A 13,325-nucleotide genomic window follows, 5' to 3' on the forward strand; every position below is an offset into this window, starting at 1 on the left:
AATGTGATTGGTGTAGAAAAAGATGAAAGAAATTAGAGATTCAGCAGCATCAGATTCTTTTAACCACTCCATACAAAATGATGCCCTTTCACAAGTACTTGGATCTGATCGTTATAGTCGTGTGAGAGGTAAAGGAGCTAGAGTAACTCCTTCAAAATTAGGTGTGGTGTCACAAGACAAACAAATGGTCACTCAACTTCAAGAGGAGGTACTAACGGTTAAGAAGGATTTGGTTCAAATGGCCAATTTGGTGAATACTCAAAGTGAACTTATAAGAAACTTACTTGCTGCTGTGAATACTCAAAAGGCAAGTGACTAATGTACAAATATAATAGCTGATTTGATATTTGTTGTCTCGGTAGTATACTCGACCTGACAATCTTAATATATCTGTGTAGGGTGAAAGTCAAAAAGTTATGATTGAGCAAGTGATACAGTCAACTAGTGCTCCAATTACTTCACTTTCACAGGTATTTTTTTTAGAATCTTTAAAGAAAAGTACTGTAGTTCTTAATTAGTAGACTAAAAACTAACTAATGGTTCTATTTTTCTGGTTAGGGTCAAGGCATAGGTAGTGGTGATCAGGGGATACAAACTACTCCACAGGTAAAATATTTATTTTTGCAAGCAGGGGTAATTTGTGGCTTACTTGGTATGGTGTGATATTTTATCGAGTTAAAAAGGTCATTATGATGCACTAGGGCTGTAAGATTAGAATTAGTGTTCTTAAGGTGTTGGTGAAATTATGAACTAGGTATAATATCAATGAAGCTCATAGTAGGTACATTTGTGGCCAGTGCCTCTGCTCTTGTTATGTTTTCCCTATACACATGTATTAAGGAAAGAAAAACAAGTTCTGCTTGCATGTCTTGTATGCTCTTCCTCCGTTTCTTTGCTTACCTTAGGTATCTCATACCCAACACTTTAATGTTCTAACAGGCCATATTACTCATTTAAGGTTATTAGGCGTGGCCTTCACCACTCCTTTCCCACTTGTACCAGGAGCAAATACTGCTCGTTCACGATCATCTTCAGCAGAGACTTTGAGGGGGCGCATGCTTATAAATATGCTGTGTTGTAAGGGCGTGCGCCAATCCTTTACTTTATAGTTCTTGGGTTAATAACTTGTTTATCTTTACTTACCCGCAATTTTGTCTCTGAGTTGGATCTAACCCCTTCCTTCCCACTTGTACTAGCAGCAGATGCTGCCTATTCAGTATCATCTTCATCAGAGGATTCAAGTATGCTCGCGCCTATTGTTATGCCTTGATGGATAGGCATGCGCCCATCTCGCTCACGGTCCACATTCGCAATTCCAGTGTTATTTTGCACGCATTCCACATTCGAAATCTTGTGTTCAGGTCTCACCCTCACCATGTGTCTCTGTATAGGTGACTGCCATCCTTCACTCTCATTACCCGTACCTCCAACAGAGCTTTTCTCTTGCACTGCATCTTGTGTTCGTTCTGCCCTTTCCTTTGCTAGCCATGATCCTGATCCTTCTTCAACCAAACCTGGTTTCTTCCCGATGAAACCTCCAACTTCTAACTACCAACTTCTCATATTTCTTCTTAATATTGTCAAACTGATTGGACTTGATATGGACTGTTGCTTGCCCATCCACCATTGTTGGCTAGATATATTCCAAGTTCTCCTTCCCTACTGCCTTGCAGCCAATCACTTCCGCCCATCAGACTGCCTCCCCATAGCAAACCCACCTATTTCGGGAGTGGGATTTCTGACGAGCAATCAAATTAGCAGTGGGATTGACTTGGACCCTCAGTGGTTCTCTCGGGGAAATTTCGAGGAGACCGGGGATGGGGAGTAAGCTAAAAAAGAAAGGGATTGAGTTAACGCCCCTTTCAAGCGGTCGATCAATAAATAGAGTACAAGTAGGGACTCATTTTGCGAAACATAAGGCTCGATTCGGACTCATCCGTTCAGCTCTAGCGGCGTGAAGATCATCAATTGCCATCTAACGAGAAGCCCCTGCTTCGCTTCTAGTGAAGCCCGGCCTCGAAACCTTCCGGCTAGCCTCGGCTAAAAACCATAATTTGCTTTGGAATAGCCGTTGTTCGCCTTCGCCACCTCCTCCTCCTGGGACTAGATCACTGTAGAAAGTTGATCTTTCGAGGCCTCAAAGTCCTAAATACGAGTATATAGACTTTGAGAGCATGCCTCTAGATCATCTAAAGTTTGATTAGTCTCCAATGTCTTCGTCAGCTGAGAGTAGGCATAATGGAGCTAGCCGTTGAGGAACTCGAATCGCTAGCAGCTGGCAAGAAGAAAACACTTGCAGCAACTCTTTCAGAACGAAGCAGCCATGCACAATCACTTAAGTTGTTATGTTATGGGCCTCTCTTTGGGGAGAGCTCCTTCGCTACACTCCATCAGATTCAACGCTTAGTAGCCAACTCTCTGACAACTCAAAGGCGCACCTAGGAGCTAACTACACAACCGGATAGAGGAATACCGACTAGGCGTAGGCAGAGCTACCCGGCAAGAATTCATCAACCACTAGCTAGCAAGGAGAGAGCTTTTATAGCAGCTTCTTGCACAAAGATTTCCTACGCATAAGATTGATATAGCGACTAACAGCTACTCACACCGGCTAACGGCTATTAACTCACCGCTAGCAGCAACAACATCGGTAACACAGCTATACTAACACACCGGTGACAAACCGGAACTCGCTAGAGAGGAGTTTACTCCCTTGACGGAACTACACCTAAAAGAACAGCACTAAAGATGAACTCTACCCAAAGAAGAAAACGCGTTAAGCGTTAAGCGGGCTTTGCCGTCGGCTTGCCCGTTGCTTGTTGGGGCACTGCCAAGTCTGGTATAATCATGTGTTTGTGTTTGTGTTCTCCCCTCCACCTTCTCCTCCTTCGATCCGATAGTTCTGCTGTGCTTCTAATGCTTGTTCTCCACTTGCACTTGCAGTTCCCGAACTATCTTCCCCAGCTTGCCCGATATCATCAGCCCAAGAGCTCTTCGCTGTTGGTGGTTGTTGCTCTCTCTCTGCGTTTCCAATAATGTTCTTGTTTCCTGGATGTAATGTTTCTCGAGTTCGTACTCCCTGGTCTTTCAAACCTGCGACTTTATTCATTGTGTCTTGTGTTTTTTCTGTTATGGCTTGCGTTTCCTCTGGCTGGATCTTTCTTTCATTCCCGATCACTCCTAAATTGTATCTAATTAACTCCTTCTGCTCATTCTCTTGACCTTCATACAGTCCTAAGACAATTTCCAGTGCCTTGATCTTTCGGTCTTCTTTGTTGGTTGCCCAACTCTCATCAGGTCCGACTTCTGTTAGGTCTAGCTAGCCTTCTCCTAAATCTCTCTAGCGATCCTACTCCATACTTAATGAGCATTGACTTAATCAACTGTGACCATTATAGACTCTGATCCATTGAGTTCAGAGCGGGTTATTTGGGTATGTTTGTTTCTTTAGTTATTTCTTAGCATGTGGTTTCGGTTAGAATATTCTTTTGCAAGTAGATTTTAGGATGATTAATAGATTGGATATTATTGATGACATAATGACTACATTTCAGAACATAGAGCTTAGTTTGAAATTATTTTGTATTCCATTCTTGTACTACTACTTTCCATTTCTCTTATATATTTTCTTCAGGTTCACTTTGGAGTTAATAGTGGTGCAACAAGGTTTGCATTAGAGCAACAGGCAGTAAATGAAGCTACTTTTCGTTGCCCTGATGAGTTTGGATGGAAACCCTAGGTTAGTTAGTTCCCTTGTTGGCCATTGCATGATGTATTATATTATTTAGTTCACTATTCTCCATATTTCATTTAACATTGATGAAATACTTGTGTTTTAATAAAATCCAGAAAGCCCCAATCGTTCCTGTAGATGGAAGTATATCCCGAACACGAGAGGTACGTGGTGCTATGTTAATTCGTTCATTTTGTGTACTGTCTACTATTTCCTTGGCAATGTTAATTCGTTCATGCTTGTGAGGACATTTTGTGCGAACTAACGGCGGCTAGCTAGAGATCGAATGCTTAAGAAGATTGGTAGGGAGAATATATGCAAGTTGGTTGTGTATGGGTCTGATCAGCAAACTCATTGTGCACTTCAAAAGGCTGCTCACTTATGGATATATTTTTTAATTTGTAGGGTCAAGACATAGGGAGGCATCATGGAATACAAAGTAATCCTCCATCTACTCTTCCACAGGTGTATATATATACCTTTGCTTCAGTTGAATTCTCTGCAATAATCCACAAGCAGGTCTGCAACCATATGATTATCTCCACCCGCATGCAAAACTTGAAATATGAGAGGACATAAGGAGTTATTATACTTAACCCTTTGTTATTATACTGACTTTCTTTTTGTTTGGGTAGGGTCAAGGCATAGGGAATAATGATTAGGGTATACAAATTACTCCTTCAACCACTCTTCTACAGGTAAAATATTTCTTTATGCAAGAGTTTGTCATATTTGATGTTAACTTATGGTTTGTATATTGAAATTAGTTAAACTTCATAAGTCAAGTCCCATCTAGAGGTTTAATGTATAATGGTGTAATGTAATATGTGCTTAAGACTATTCTTTTATTTTGGAAATGTAGTCACATGGACGACAGTGCAAATTGTTGAATTGGGCGGCTCCACATGAATTAGTTGCTAAAGGACGTTGGGAGAGTGACGATCCTTTTAAACCGGTACATGGTGTACCTCTTGGAGATAATGCCTCCAAAGTTTGGGTAAAGGAAGTTGTGAACGCAGAACCACGTCTTTGGAGAGAAAATTCTGAATTGCAAATGGTGGGAGATGCTAAAGGGACCGCAATTGCATGGCCTTCAAAGCACATAATATTTACTGATCACCACGCGAAGTAAGCCGACTGTAGCATTTTCTTTCCTTACCAAAAGAAACTTTTGTGAAAACTTGAATCATGTTTTTTTTTTGTCCTTGTACAATGGAATTGAATACTATATTTTAGCTATTAATGAATGAAGTTAATTTTGTTTATCGTGTATTGGATTTTAAAGTATATTTGCAAAGTTGGTTACAACAATAATTCAGCGCCACTGAAAATGTATATTTGCACAGGTGCATAGGTCTCTAAAATTTATAATTAAAAAAAAAGTTATGGAAATAGGGATAGCGCCTAAAGAAAACGCTATTGAAATGCATAGCGCTTATATAAAAAATGCAATCGAATTTTCATTGCGCTAAAATAAAATGCTATTGAAATTCATAGTGCTTATATAAAAACGCTATCAAAATTTTCATTGCGCTAAAATAAAGCGCTATCATATTTATAACACTTATAAGAAAATGCTATCGAAATTTTCATTGCGCTAAAATAAAGCGCTATCATATTTATAACACTTATAAGAAAATGCTATAAATATATTCACAGCGCCAAAAACAAACGCAATTAAAAGCATAGTGTTTACAACAAAATGTTATCAAATACATTGCGTTGTTCAGAGAAACGCTATTAATAAAAGGATAGCATAGCCTTTAATAGTGTTTTGTAAATGCTATCAAATAAAATTCATAGCGTTTTGGGCATGCTATCTATGCACTTTTCTCTAGTAGTGACAGGACAAGCATCCTGCTCCATCCTCAGATATTCAGACGTCTTCTTCCAGGAATAAGCGGAACACTCCTCCTAAAGACACATCTCATACTTCCTCGTAAGATACCCATACTCAATCTAGTTCGAAGAAACGTAAACACACCTGGGGGGAGAGTGGGCTTGCTGAAGGAGAAACACTCGAATCCCTTCCTTTTGATACCACTGAACTTTTCAAGCATGTATTCCCTATATGTGATAAAAGCTATATTCCTTTAACCGCCTCGCTTTTTGGTGATGATCCCCCTGAAGATTTAGGAGTGTCCCTGTCTTCCAAATGTGTTCTTCCAAAAGAAAAGCTTGCTATGCGCGCTGTATCTCCTTCACAATGCTTAACAACCTTCTGTGATGCTATGGAAAAGGTATTCATCCTCCTTTCTTGACTACATACCCTTTACTTTATTTCCCATTTCTATCTGCTTATCCATTTTCGTTACTTTTTCAGGCTAAAGTTGCTGCTTTAGCCCAATTTGACTCTCACTATCAACAAGACCGTAACATTGGTCGCTTGAAAAAAATAGTTGAGAGTCAACAGCTGGAAGTTGACAAATTGAAACAAGAAGTAACTCGCTTGAAACGAGAGAACAACCAACTGACAAGCGACTTGAAAAAGAATGTCGAAACTGCTGAACAAACCCTTCAACAAAAGATTGCAACACATAAAAATTCTGAAGAAGGAACATGCAGAACAACTGAAGAAAATCACCGAAGACTTTGCTAACACAGAAGAAAAGTATAAAGAAGCTTCAAAAGCTGCCGATAATGAATTTAACGATGTTATGACATCTTTGAACGTTCTTGCTGATCGGCTTGAAGCTTTCAGACCATATATTCCACCTGCTGTTCTTGTAGAGCATGGGCTTCCTGCCGATAATGCTCCTACCGAGGATCTTTCAACTACAACTCCATCTACTCCTGCTGCTGTAACTACAACAACAACTTGCCATGCTGCTGATGCCACCCCTCATCTTGCTACTGAGTTCAGCGACATAGATGATCTGCTTAATACCCTTCCTGCTTGATCTTTGTATCATCTGTGTAATACTTTGTAATATTGCAACTATTTCCTTTTATCCTTGCCCAAAATTCTCTCTACTCAGCCGTTTTTGTACTATTTTTGCCTGTAATGTCCTTTAATTCGAATGGAGTTTGAATCCAAAACATTTTTGCAATGTACCATCCTCATGTATATACTGTAACTAGAAAATTCCAAACATTTCTCTACCCTCATCTCAAATGAAAATAACATCTATGCTTAATCTAGCATACTTAGACAAATAATCATTTATACTTATATCACCCGAAAAAGGACATTTTTCGATACTCAACAAAAAACTAGAGTATCGGCGATACTAAGACATATATCACCAGAAAAAAGGAAATTTTCGATACTTAACAAAAACTAGAGTATCGGCGATACTTAGACTTGTATCACCAGAAAAAGAAAATTTTCGATACTCAATAAAAACTAGAGTATCGGCGATACTTAGACTTGTATCACCAGAAAAAGGAATTTTTCGATACTCAACAAAAACTAGAGTATCGGCGATACTTAGACTTGTATCACCAAAAAAGGAAATTTTCGATACTTAACAAAAACTAGAGTCTCGACGATACTTAGACTTGTATCACCAGAAAAATTAAAGAAATTTTTCGAAACTCAACAAAAACTAGAGTATCGGCGATACTTAGACTTGTATCACCAGAAAAAATGAATTTTTCAATACTTAACAAAAACTAGAGTATCGGAGATACTTAGACTTATATCACCAGCAAAATATAATTTTCGATATCCTCAACAAAAAATAGAGTATTAGTTAAACCCCTGCATTAAATAACCATAAATCAACAAATTAATTCAAACCCCAACATGCATTGAAATAATGCCCCATTTAATCTTATTAAATAACCATTAAGTGGCTTACTCCTTCCCAAATGTCCCTTGCACAGATAACCACAAAATTACTTTTTCCACTGGTTTTACCTACCAACTCCTCGTTTTCCTGCTAATCTCTTTTAATTTTTCTTGTTTTCATGCTAATACCATTTATTTTTCTCGTTTTTACCATCTTTCTACTTGTATAAAAACCCATTTTTCACATTATATTTCAACTTACTTTTTACAAACTATTCTACTGAAACATAGCCAATCGTAAAAAACAAAAACATGCATCCTTACTCCTTCTATCTTATCATTCTTGCCCTTCTTATGGTTCTTCCAGAGTAGCTCGACTGGTCAAATTGCCCAACCACGGAGTACTCTGATGATGAAAAAAGAAGAATAAGAAGAAGAAGAAGAAGAAGAAGAAGAAGAAGAAGAAGAAAAAAGAAAAAAGAAGAAAGAAAGAAGAAGAAGAAGAAGAAGAAGATGATGATGAGTGGCTCCGAGATCCTTATTATTATGACTATAACAATGATGGATCTCCCACTGATGGAGACGATGGTGATGATGAGAATGAAGATGAAAATGATGATGAGGATAAAGATGAAGATGATGATGAAGATGAACACTGACTTTACATTCCTGTTTGTCACCTGTCTATGCTATGTATCAACGTTTTGACAACTACTGCTAAGAATCAACTACCATCATTTATATTTTGACATTATTATTGCACCTTTCTAATTATGAATGACTACAATTATACATGCCATTGTTGCCAAAATTAAAACTTTAAACAACGTACCTTTATCCTTGCTGCCGATGTGCCTGATATCAATCATCGCTTTTGACACCAAGACTCTTTATGATATGCTTGATATCACCATTGCTGATGACATTAGGACTATATATGCCTGGTATCAGCCATTGCTTTTGATACCAGGACTTTTGATAATACGCCTAATACCCTCATTTCTGCTGATATTAAGTCTTTATGTGTCTGGTATCGGCCACTGTTTTTGATACCAGGACTTTTGACAATATGCCTAATTTCAACATTTCTGTTGATATCAGGACTTTATATGCTTGAAAACAACATGTCTATTGGTGACAGGGCTTTTGATAGTGTGTCTGATATCAACACGTCTATCGATACCAGGACTTTTGGCAATATGCCTGATAACAGGACTTTATGTGCATGGTATCTGCCATTGTTTATGATACCAGGACTTTTGACAATATCCCTAATACTAACATTTCTGTCGATATTAAGACTTTATGTGCCCGGTATCTGATAAGAGCCTAAAACTGTAGTTTAAACCCCCTACCAATAATACTTTTAGACCAATTATGCGAGTAATAAATAAGAGTTAATGCTGATTACGTGCTTTTATGTATTTCAGGTATTGGAGTCAATTATGTGCAGAAATGTGTCACTTTGGCGAGATAAAGGAGCAAGGGTTGGTTGCTAAGAAGTTATGTGATTAAAGGCCAAGATTCAAGGAGAAAAAGTCTTTTTAAAGCCCGGTCAAAGCTGAAAAGTCAAAGTTAACGCGGGCAGAAATAGTGCACAAAAGTCAGAAGAACTTCCGAAGGCTGTATCTTTGGACTCAGACCTTAGAATTGGGCCTACCTTATGTCAAAATCGACCGGCTCGGAAAGAGTTTTCCAATGGTCTAAACCTTGACCAATCAGAGGAGCAGAAGTGGATAAAAAGTCTGTTGAAGCAAAATCTAGCTGAAAAGGCCTCTATGGACTGAAGAAATTGGGTTTTGGGCTCGATTTTCCGGCCTAAAACATGGCTCCTCAACCCATGCACGAAAATGTGGATCTTGTCTCCTCCTTTTCAGTAGACAAGACTGAACTCTTAAGAAAAGTAGAAAATTAGGTAGCCATTGGAGAATAGTTTTAGATCTAGATTTAGACTCCATTAATTAATTAGTTTTACTATCTTGTTTTAAATTCAGTTATTGAATTATTGTTATTGCTATTCATTAGATCAATAAAGTTAATTAGTTATTCATAATCTAGTTTCATTTTCATTAAATCATTGTAGTTTCAATTCATAGATTTAGTTATTTATCATTATTAGTTTCAATTAAATCTTGTATGAGTAGATTTCCATTTAATTCAAATAAGCAAATTTAGAATCTTTATATCATGTCTTGCTTCAATTCATATAGAAATAATAGTTTGATGAATCAAGGCTAAACCTCCATTAGAGGGGTTTGATAAAGCCTTGATGAAAGTTTGATTGTTGTTAGCGTAGAATAGTCGTAATTTTCCATTCCAATTTAGAAAGTAATTAGTTCACCATGAGAATGAGTTTGATTAGTTCACATGCTAGTTGTTAGTTGGTAGAGATTACCATGAACAATTAGGGATTAGGAACACCCAATTGCTATGCGAAAGCATTGCAATTCGGATTATGACGAATCTTCGCTAGTTAATTAAGTCGAGTTAAGGTGGAATCAATCCCCCCTAATTCCTTATCATAGTATCAATTTAGCATTTCGTAGTTGAATTGTCATATTTTGATAGTATAAATTCCATCGTAGTATAATCCACCTCATATTCTCATTAACTTTGGATAGATCGATAACCTTAGAAAACGCTAATACTAAAGAACTAGGAGTGGAACGAATCTTCTACTTTAACTCTATTGCGATAGCATTCGAGAGTAGAAAACTTTGATAATTAGTACACAAAATAGTTCTAGTTTTACTTGCGTTTGAGTCTCGTACTTAGTCGTGGGTAAAACTATCGTTTTTGTCCGATTTATCAAATGGCACCGCTGTCGTCTTAGTTCCCGTTAGTATATATTGTTTTCTTTAGTATTGTTAGTCTTCCAAAGTCCCATAATCCACCCACCCTTGTTTGATTTTAACTGTGGTTGTTTGTTTCAAAACTGAATTTTTCCTCACAGGAATACACGGAAGCGACTGCGCTTCTACTAAAAGGCAAAACTTCGAGCCCAAAACGCTGGAACTTGAGTTTTACCTGAGTAGGGCGTAGTGGGGGATTTCCGAATCCCCCCAAATATATTTAATTTGTTACCCGTTTTTCATGGGTTAGATCATGAAAAACCTTATCAGCACATACGTAGGATTGACCAAGTCCTTACTACATTCCACCATCCTATGGTTGGTGCTGAACAAATTAAACTGAGGGTGTTTCCTTTCACTTTAGCCGATAAGGCGGTGTCTTGATTAACTGCCCAAGCGCCTAATTCTATGGACTCATTGACCAAACTTGTTCAACTATTTATGGAACATTTTTACCCACCACTGAAGACCGATGAAATGCTTTCCAAGATTCATTTCTTTCTACAGAATCCTCATGAATCATTTTCAGAGGCTTGGAATCGTTTCACCGATTTTCTTATAGAGTGTCCACACCATAACCTCGCGAAAGATAAGTTAGTTCGTGCCTTTTTCAAAGCACCGTTACACCACCACAAAGAGGTGCTTGGCATAATGAATGGGGGTAGTTTCCTCAGTAAGGGAGCCTCAGAGGCTTATAAATTTTTGGAAGATCAGACAAAGCGTAATAATAACGGGGGGGTAGTAACGATATCTCCCGTTCGGCTAGTTTTTCTACAACAGTTATGGTTGCCGGTATGTTTGAGATGAAACCCGATCCTGAGCTTAAAAATTTAATCGAATATCTCACTAAAAAGGTAGAGGCTATTTCTATTCAACAAAAACCTATCCCCGTCATGAATGTCAACTCCAATCCATGTAATTTCTGTTTGAGTCCAGAGCATCACGACTCCTATTGTCCTTTCACTTATGAACAACAAACATCACAACAAGATAATGTTTGCTCAATTAATAGTTATCTTATTCCTAACGCCTCTTGGAGACAACATCCCAACTTCAGTTGGAGAAATAATCAACAAGTAACACCTCCAGGGTTTAATAATCAAAATGTTAGACCAGCAAACAATTATAACCAAGCCCCACCACGACAAAGTCAAGGACAAGGTCAGGGTAATTATAATAATTATAACAACCAAGCTCCACCACGACAAGGACAAGGACAAGATAATTATAATAATTATAACAATAACAATTATAATGCTAATAGAGGTATCGTTCTGGCAAATAATAACTATCAAAATCCACCAATTAATAATCAACGTGACATAGTTCCTGTCACACAACCTATAGCTAACACTCCTCCACAACCGGATCGTTTTGACGCCTTTATGCAAACCCAACAACAGATTTTACAAACCATCCAACTTTTCTTACAACAATTAGCACAAGAGAAAGTACAACCCAAAGGTGTGTTTCTAGGACAAGCGATATCTAATCCTAAAACAACAAACATAGCCTTTGAGGTAAACGGTAATACTAGTAATGAAAATGAAAATGTAGGTGAGCTAAATGCCATCACCACTCTCCATTCTGGTAGAGTGGTTGGCAACAACGTAACTATGCCTATAGTTACCCCACCCTACACCGGATATTGAACTAGATGCCGAAATGGAAACTGAAAAACCTACCCTTGTAGAGGTACCAGTTAAGCCACAACCTAAGAAACAGAAAGCCAAGCTTAAACATCCTGTTGATCCTGATAAATGCTAAAATTGAATAGTCTACCTACGAAATGAACGATGAAACTCAAAACGTAAGTAAACTAAAACTAATCTTGATGATACTATTTGTTTATCAAAGTTTCCTACTCTCAAGTCTATCGAAATAGAGTGGAGTAACGAATTCGTTCCACTCCTAGTGCTCTAGCATGTAATTGTTTTCTAATCTAATTAGTCGGTCTTAAGTCAATGAGAGCTTTACGAAGGTGATATACTACGATACTTACTGAATTTGATTACTTGAATTTAACTACGAATGCTATGGAAATATGATTGTGCTTGAATCTAGATAAAGGATTAGAGGGGAATTGAATCCACCTCGAATCCAACTTAATAGCATAACATAGATTCTTGTATCTCGATTCTTACGTTCTTACGGCAAGAAATTCGAGTTCTAATCCCTAGTGTTCATGGCATTTCTACCGAGTACTAACTAGCATGTGAGGTCGTCCACCCATTCTCATGGCGAATCACGACCTTCTAGATTGGAATAGATTCTACAATGTTTTTACACTATACCACTAAGTTTTCATCAAGGCTTCATCAACCCCTCTAATGGAGGTTTTAGCCTTGAGTCATCAAACCATCATTTCCCATTTCATTATAACTACCCATCATATTAAAATTCTAACTTAACTAAATTAACTAACAATGGTTTAATCTATTTAAACTACGGAATGATAATCAACAAGAATTAAAATCAGATCTATAAATTGAAATAACACAACCAAATTGCGAAAATAACTATTTTATTTATCTAATCAATCAAGAACAATGATTCAAAGACTTAATCTAAAACAAGAATTTAAAATGGAACTAAAGCTTAATTTAATTAATGAAAACAGATCTAGAATTATCTATATTATTTTAGGTCTAACTAGCTACCATTAACAAAGAGCTAAACTTTGGTTTTTATACTTTCAGATCCAAAAATCGTGCATGGGCTTGGAGCCATGTTTTGGGCCAGAGAATCAGGCCCAAAACCCAATTCTTTCAGTCCAAAAAGGCCTCTTCAGCTGCAGTTAGCTTCTATAGACTTTTCGTCCACTTCTGCTCCTCTGATTGGGTCAAGGCTTAGACCATTGGAAAGCTCTTTCCGAGCCGGTCGTTTTGACATAAGGTAGGCCCAATTCCAAGGTCTGAGTCCAAAGATACGGCTTTCGAAAGTTCTGCTGACTTGTGTGCTGTTTCAGCCCGTGTCGACTTTTCAGCTTTTGACCGGGCTTTAGGAA

At 37.8% G+C, this 13,325-nt stretch overlaps 1 long non-coding RNA gene and 1 pseudogene across 1 annotated transcript; one reads left to right on the forward strand and one right to left on the reverse strand.

Annotated features, from left to right (window-relative positions):
• Positions 1 to 396: 396 nt before the first annotated feature.
• LOC147504878 (uncharacterized) lies at positions 397 to 3,739 on the forward strand. The gene is made up of 3 exons (XR_015220474.1): positions 397 to 470; positions 559 to 606; positions 3,635 to 3,739. It is a non-coding gene; the product is annotated as an uncharacterized LOC147504878 (long non-coding RNA).
• Positions 3,740 to 10,805: 7,066 nt separating this feature from the next.
• Positions 10,806 to 10,899, reverse strand: LOC147504879 (small nucleolar RNA R71; annotated as a pseudogene).
• Between the last annotated feature and the right edge of the window lie 2,426 nt (positions 10,900 to 13,325).

The sequence above is a fragment of the Coptis chinensis genome, chromosome 4 (assembly GCF_015680905.1).
Source record: "Coptis chinensis isolate HL-2020 chromosome 4, ASM1568090v1, whole genome shotgun sequence".
In the NCBI taxonomy this organism is placed as follows: Eukaryota; Viridiplantae; Streptophyta; class Magnoliopsida; order Ranunculales; family Ranunculaceae; genus Coptis; species Coptis chinensis.